Raw genomic sequence first — 6783 nt, forward strand, 5'->3', positions numbered from 1 at the left:
CTTTTAAAATTTTTTTTGGAGGAATTTAATCAGTCCTTTTTATTACTTAAAACTTGAAAGTCCTTTTGCTTTTGTTTGGTCCGGGGCCTTACCACGTTTCCGTTATAAAAGCTTTATTTTTGGGCTTGAAAAAGATTCTTCCCTGTTGCTCAAAATTTTTTTAGTATTTTTTAAGGGAAAAAACATTTGTTTCATTTGTTTATTAAAATCTTTTGTATTTTTTAAGAAAAGTATTAGAGGTTCGAACCTCTATTGCGAGTTTTAAAAACACGTGCTTTCCTATCACCAAAAAACTAATCTAGATCTATCCATATATAAGTGAAAGTGGGTTAATAAATAAAAAGGGAAAAAATAAAGAACAGTCAGATCGACCAGTAATTACATAAGGACTTCAACGGGCCTCCCCCAAATCCAATTTAAATAAAAACAATACTTAAATGATCAAAATATAAGTTGTTTTAAGGATAAACGTTAATCTTAAAATTTTTTGCACAGGGGTAAAAGGAAAGATTAATAAAATGAGGATAGAATTATAAAAAAAAACACCCCCTAATTTTTAGGAATTTTCGTAAAAAAGCATATGCAAATAAAAAAAATCACTCCGGTTTAATTTGGCAGGGGGAACAAGTGGATTGGCGGGGAAAAAATTTCTGGATCTCCCAATAAAAAGGTTTAATAATTTAAAAGAATAATCCTGCTAGCATTTCGATAAATCCCCTAAAATCTTTAAATGTAAAAAAAGGATGAAAAGGCTTTGCTAATTACTAACAATTCCCAGCGGTTGTTAGATCCCGTTTGATGAAAAAAAAGATATAAAAAATATTGCTGCTGCTACGTAAAAGGGTAAAAAAATGAAAGTGAAAAACATTAATGTAGCATTATCGACTGAAAAACCCCCTCAAATTCATTGTAAAGATTGTACCAAAATGGAATAGCTAAAAAAAAATTCGTAATTACATGGTCCCCGAATGATATTTGTCCCCAAGGTAACACATATCCCCAAGGAAAGGGAGCGCTATAAATAAAGAATAATGACCCACTGTCAGCATGTAATTTTAAAAAAAGATCCTAATAAATACCCCCTCCGGTATTATATACAGACAATAAAAAAGAAAGACGCTCCATTAGCATGTAAGGGTTCGGAAAGTCATCCAAAATTTTTTACATCTCGACAAATATGTGCTACACTAGAGAATGCTAGGTCAACATGAGCATTTATAGTGTAAAAGCTAAAAGAGTCCAGTAACGATTTGAATAACTAAGCATAAACAAGGAGAGAACCAAAGTTTCACAAAGTTGAAATGTTAGCTGGTGCTGGAGGTCAATAACAGCTCCATTTAAAATTTTAAATAAAGGGTTGATTTACGAATTGGTATTGTCATTAATTAGGTGAGTAGTCGAAAAGGCCCAAAAAAAAGTGTTAGTAATTTTTACTACTACGATTAATTTTTAATAAAAAATATAATACAATAAAAAAAGTGAGTTTATAGTATATAATTATAATAGATCTTAATAATATGGGGGTTGAAGAAAACTGGTCATAATCAGTTGATGATTGTTTGTGGGGAAAAGAGGAGTATTTACTAAAAGGATCTATAAATATATTAGTAATCTTCTGAAGCTGTTATTATAAATACTAAAAGTAAAGAGGTTAGAAAATCTAAAGGATCATTAGAAGCTAAGGATGCTACATAAAAAAATAGAACTAATATTGCTCCTAGAAAATAATAAATAAATATAGGAAAACCAAAAAGAATTATTTATAAAAACCCGCTGTAACACAGATTTATTTCAGTTTGAATTAGTAATATAAGCCCTATAGCTAAGGGGTGAAGTAAACGTGTAAAAATAAAAATGAAATAATAATTATTTTGGGGAAATATAATAATAAGTGGGAAAAACAGAGAATAGTTTAATTTAAAAAGTTTTGTTTTGGGAACGATGATAAGAGGCAACCCCTTTTCTCTGATGCTTTAAGAGATTGAACTTCAATTCTATTTAAAAACCATGTTTTTTTAAAACTTTAAAACAATGTTAATTCTTAATTTTTATTACTTTGTTCCATAGTGGAGTTTTATGTGTTTTGGTTTTGTTTCTAAAGAAAACACTTATTAAACGTTTTTGGGTTTTTGGGAGTATATTATCTAAATTTTTTTTGATTTAAATTACATTTTCTAATATAGGTCATAAAAGTTATTTTGTATTTTTTTTTTTAAATTGGCAGCTTGGGGGGTGCTTTGGACTAGTCTTTTAGTATCTGTATCCGTACACGGGAAACGATTTTTGAAGTTCGAGTTTACATGTTAAAATTTTATTATTTTGTATTTTTGATACGGGCTGGTAATAACGGGAGAGCTTTAAAAAGTTCTTTATTTTCTTTCTTTCTTAATAATTTTTTTTATTGTCATCTGTTTTTTTCAATTATAAAATAGGGTGATGTTTCAGTTTTTATTCTTTTGGGTTATATTTTAAAAATCTATTAAGTTTTTGGATTATGCTCTTGTTGTTTGCTAAAAGACAAAAAGTTTTAAAGATAATAATTATCTCTCTATTTTTTACTGGGTTAAATTTCTTTTTTTTTTTTATTAATAACTTTTTAGTTAAAGTTATTTTTTTGTTTTTATCGTTTTGAGAGATCTTTAATTCCCACTTTAGTTCTTATTTTAGGTTGAGGGTTATCACCCCCGCTGCAGGCTGGGTTATAATGTTTTTATACTCTATTTGCTTCATACCCCTTTTACTATCTTTAAATTTGTTTTATAAAATAAAGGTAGCTTAATTTAGGTTAGAGAAAATGTAGAGGGAAGAGGTTTTATCTCCTGTTTATGATATGTGGTAACTGTTTTTGCTTTTATTGTAAAATTACCTATATTTTTAGTTCATTTATGACTACCAAAAGCTCATGTAGAAGCACCTGTTGCGGGTTCAATAATTCTGGCAGGCGTTTTATTAAAACTAGGAGGTTATGGATTGATTCGAGTATTATTTTTATTTGGGGAAGCTAACAAGAGTATATCTTGATTGTGAATTAGAATTAGTTTAGTAGGAGGGGTAGTAGTAAGTCTGATATGTTTACGTCAAGTAGATATAAAGGCTTTAATTGCTTATTCTTCTGTAGCCCATATAGGCCTTGTTTTATCAGGTCTTGTAGTATTTGGTTGATGAGGTTTAAATGGGGCAGTAGTAGTTATAATTGGTCATGGTTTATGTTCTTCTGGTTTATTCTGTTTGGCTAATATGGTTTATGAGCGAGTAGGGAGTCGAAGATTATTAATTAGTAAAGGATTAATAAATTTTATACCTAGAATAGCATTGTGATGATTCCTTTTGAGAGCAGGTAACATGGCTGCTCCTCCTACTCTAAATCTCTTAGGTGAAATTAGATTAATTATTAGAGTAGTATCATGAAAAAGGTAAGAATATTATTCATTGCTTTATTATCTTTTTTTAGATTTAGTTATACTTTATATATATTTTCTTTAAGACAAACATGGTAAATACTACAGAGCTTTATTTCATGTTGCTCCGGTAGGTTCGAGAATATTTGATCCTAATACTACATTGGTTACCTTTAAATGCTTTAATTTTAAAAAGAAGAGTGCTTATGTGTTTATTATAAATTTAAATAGTTTAAGTAAAACGTTGGTTTGTGGTACAAAGATATGAATTTATTTCATTTAAATCGTGGTATGAATAGTTTTCTTTATATTTGTCAAGAATATTATTTCTTTTTAGAGGTTGCTCGGTTTGTTTAGTACTTTCTCTAATGTGTTTTAGAAAGAGGACAAGCTTGATTTATTGAATGAGAATTATTAACTTTAAATTCTAGCTCTGTTGTTATAACTTTAATTTTAGATTGAATATCTTTTATATTTTTAAGTTTTGTATGATTTATTTCTTCTATAGTATTATATTTTAGAGGAGAATATATGTCTGGTGATAATAATATAAATCGATTTATATACCTAGTATTAGCTTTTGTTATATCTATAGGTTTCTTAATTATTAGTCCTAATTTAATTAGAATTCTTCTAGGGTGAGATGGTCTAGGACTAGTTTCATATGTCTTGGTTATTTATTATCAAAATGAAAAATCAGCTAATGCTGGTATATTAACTGCTCTTTCTAATCGAGTAGGAGATGTAGCCATTTTATTATCCATTTCTTTATTTTTTAGTTACGGTGGGTGAAATTTCTTATTTTATGTAGAGAATATATCCATGTTAAATATTGATAATCTTTTATGTAGATTAGTAATTCTAGCTGCTATAACAAAGAGAGCACAAATTCCTTTTTCAGCTTGATTACCTGCAGCTATAGCAGCTCCTACTCCTGTTTCTGCCTTAGTTCATTCATCTACTTTAGTTACAGCCGGGAGTATATCTATTAATTCGTTTTAGCCCCGCTTTAGAAGGACGTTTATGTCAAAGACTGTTGTTATTACTATCTGGTTTAACTATATTTATAGCTGGTCTAGGAGCTAATTTTGAATATGACTTGAAAAAATTATTGCTTTATCTACTTTAAGTCAATTGGGTTTTATAATAAGAATTTTATCGTTAGGTTATGCAGATCTTGCCTTCTTTCATTTATTAGCACATGCTTTATTCAAAGCTCTTTTTTTTATATGTGCAGGTTCAGTAATTCATAGTGTTAAAGAATATCAAGATATTCGGATAATAGGAGGGTTAGTTTATCATATACCTTTGACTAGTATATACATAACTTATCTAATTTAGCTTTATGTGGTATTCCTTTTTTGGCCGGTTTTTATTCTAAGATATAATTTTAGAAGTAGCTTTTATATCTACTATTAATATATTCTCTTTCCTTTTATATGCTTTAGCTACGGGTTTTTAAAAGTCTGCTATACAATACGTTTTAGTTATTATACTTTGTCAGGTGATTTCAACCTAGGAAATTTATATTCTATTAGTGATGAAGGTAAAATTATAACTAATCCTATGTTTGGTTTAGGAGTAGGAGCTATTTTTGGTGGAGCAAGATGGCTTGATTAATTTTTCCTTTCCCTTATATGATTTGTATAAGACCTTTTTTTAAAATATTAGCATTAAATTGTAATATCAATTGGAGGTATGTTAGGATATATATTAAATTTAAATACTGTTAATTACCAACTCAATTCTTTAAACGCTTATAGTTTTGTTGTATTCTCTGGATCTATATGATTTATACCTTTTTATTTTACTTATATAGTTAGAAAAAAATTTTTAGAGGGTGGAAGAAAATATCAAAAAGTTGGTGATATAGGATGATCTGAATATTATGGGGGTCAAAGGGATTTACACTTCTATTATATTATCTTCCAAAAGTTTACAGTTTTTTTACAGGATAATAACATAAAAATCTATATATTAAGCTTTTTACTTTGGGTTATTGTTCTGATATTTATGGTAATTTACTTATATAGCTTATAATTAGAGCATTGTATTGAAGCTGCAAGGGAGATAATTAATATCTGTAAGTATTTTCTATTTATAGTAACGATGTTTTTAAAAGGATTTATACCTTTAGTTTTACAATGAAAATGTAATGTGTTTTTTACACTATAATAACAGGAATATAAACGGAATTTAACCGCTTAAGAAAAAAGTTAGCAGCTTTTTCTTGATCTACCTATTCCTTTCTTGGTTAGAAGTATTTTTCCTCATTTCTATCATTAACAGTGATATGCCTCTTTTTTGGCTTTAACCAATTAAGTAAAGGTGATTTAACACCAAAGGTCAGGCCGAAACTGAATGCAATATTTCGCTTTTTACTTAATGAAGTTAGCTCTTAATAGAGCACCTTCTGAGTGCAAATCAGATATCATTTTTGAATATAACTCCAATAAGCTCATTCTAGGGCTCCTTGATTTCATTCATGGTATAACCCAATAAGGAGAATAATAATAAAAGTGAATCCTGTGAAGATTCAAGCTGAAATATTTGAAAAGTTAATAATAATAGCCAAAGGAAGTAAAAGCGTAATCTCCACATCAAAGATTAAAAAAATAACAGCAATTAAGAAAAAACGAAGCGAAAAAGGAAGACGAGCGGATCCTTTAGGGTCAAATCCACATTCAAAAGGGGAATTTTTTTCTCGGTCTATAATTGTTTTTTTTGATAAAAGAGAAGCAAGAATTATAACTACTGTTCTAATAACTAGAGTAACTAAAATTGAAATTAATAAAATAATCATTGCTTTTTCTAGATTTTATTCTAGACCTTCTGGTTGGAAGCCAAATATACTATTATACTAAAAAAGCAGCCTCCTCATCAATAAATAGAAATATAGAGGAATAATCATACAACATCTACAAAATGTCAATATCAAGCGGCAGCTTCAAATCCAAAGTGATGTATGGCTGAAAAATGACATTTGTATAAACGATATAAGCATACTGAGAGGAATGTACTACCAATAATAACATGTAGACCGTGAAATCCTGTAGCTACGAAGAATGTTGAACCATATACTGAATCTGCAATTGTAAACGGAGCTTCATAATACTCTAATGCTTGTAAAGCTGTGAAATATATACCTAATAATACTGTGATAGCTAATCTTTGAATAGCTTGTGTGTGGTTAGATTCTATGATTGCATGGTGGGCTCAAGTTACAGTAGCACCTGAAGCAAGAAGGATTGCTGTATTAAGGAGAGGAATTTGAAAAGGGTTAAAGGTTTGAATTCCTGCAGGAGGTCAACCAACTACCTACTTCTACGTTAGGAGATAATCTTCTGAAAAAAGCTCAAAAGAAGAGAAAAAAATATACTTCTGA

General features: G+C 29.0%; 1 pseudogene; it reads left to right on the forward strand.

Annotated features, from left to right (window-relative positions):
* Window positions 1-1207: 1207 nt before the first annotated feature.
* Window positions 1208-3620, forward strand: LOC119571816 (annotated as a pseudogene).
* Window positions 3621-6783: the final 3163 nt, after the last annotated feature.

This window comes from Penaeus monodon, unplaced genomic scaffold (genome assembly GCF_015228065.2).
Source record: "Penaeus monodon isolate SGIC_2016 unplaced genomic scaffold, NSTDA_Pmon_1 PmonScaffold_8131, whole genome shotgun sequence".
Taxonomy (NCBI): Eukaryota; Metazoa; Arthropoda; class Malacostraca; order Decapoda; family Penaeidae; genus Penaeus; species Penaeus monodon.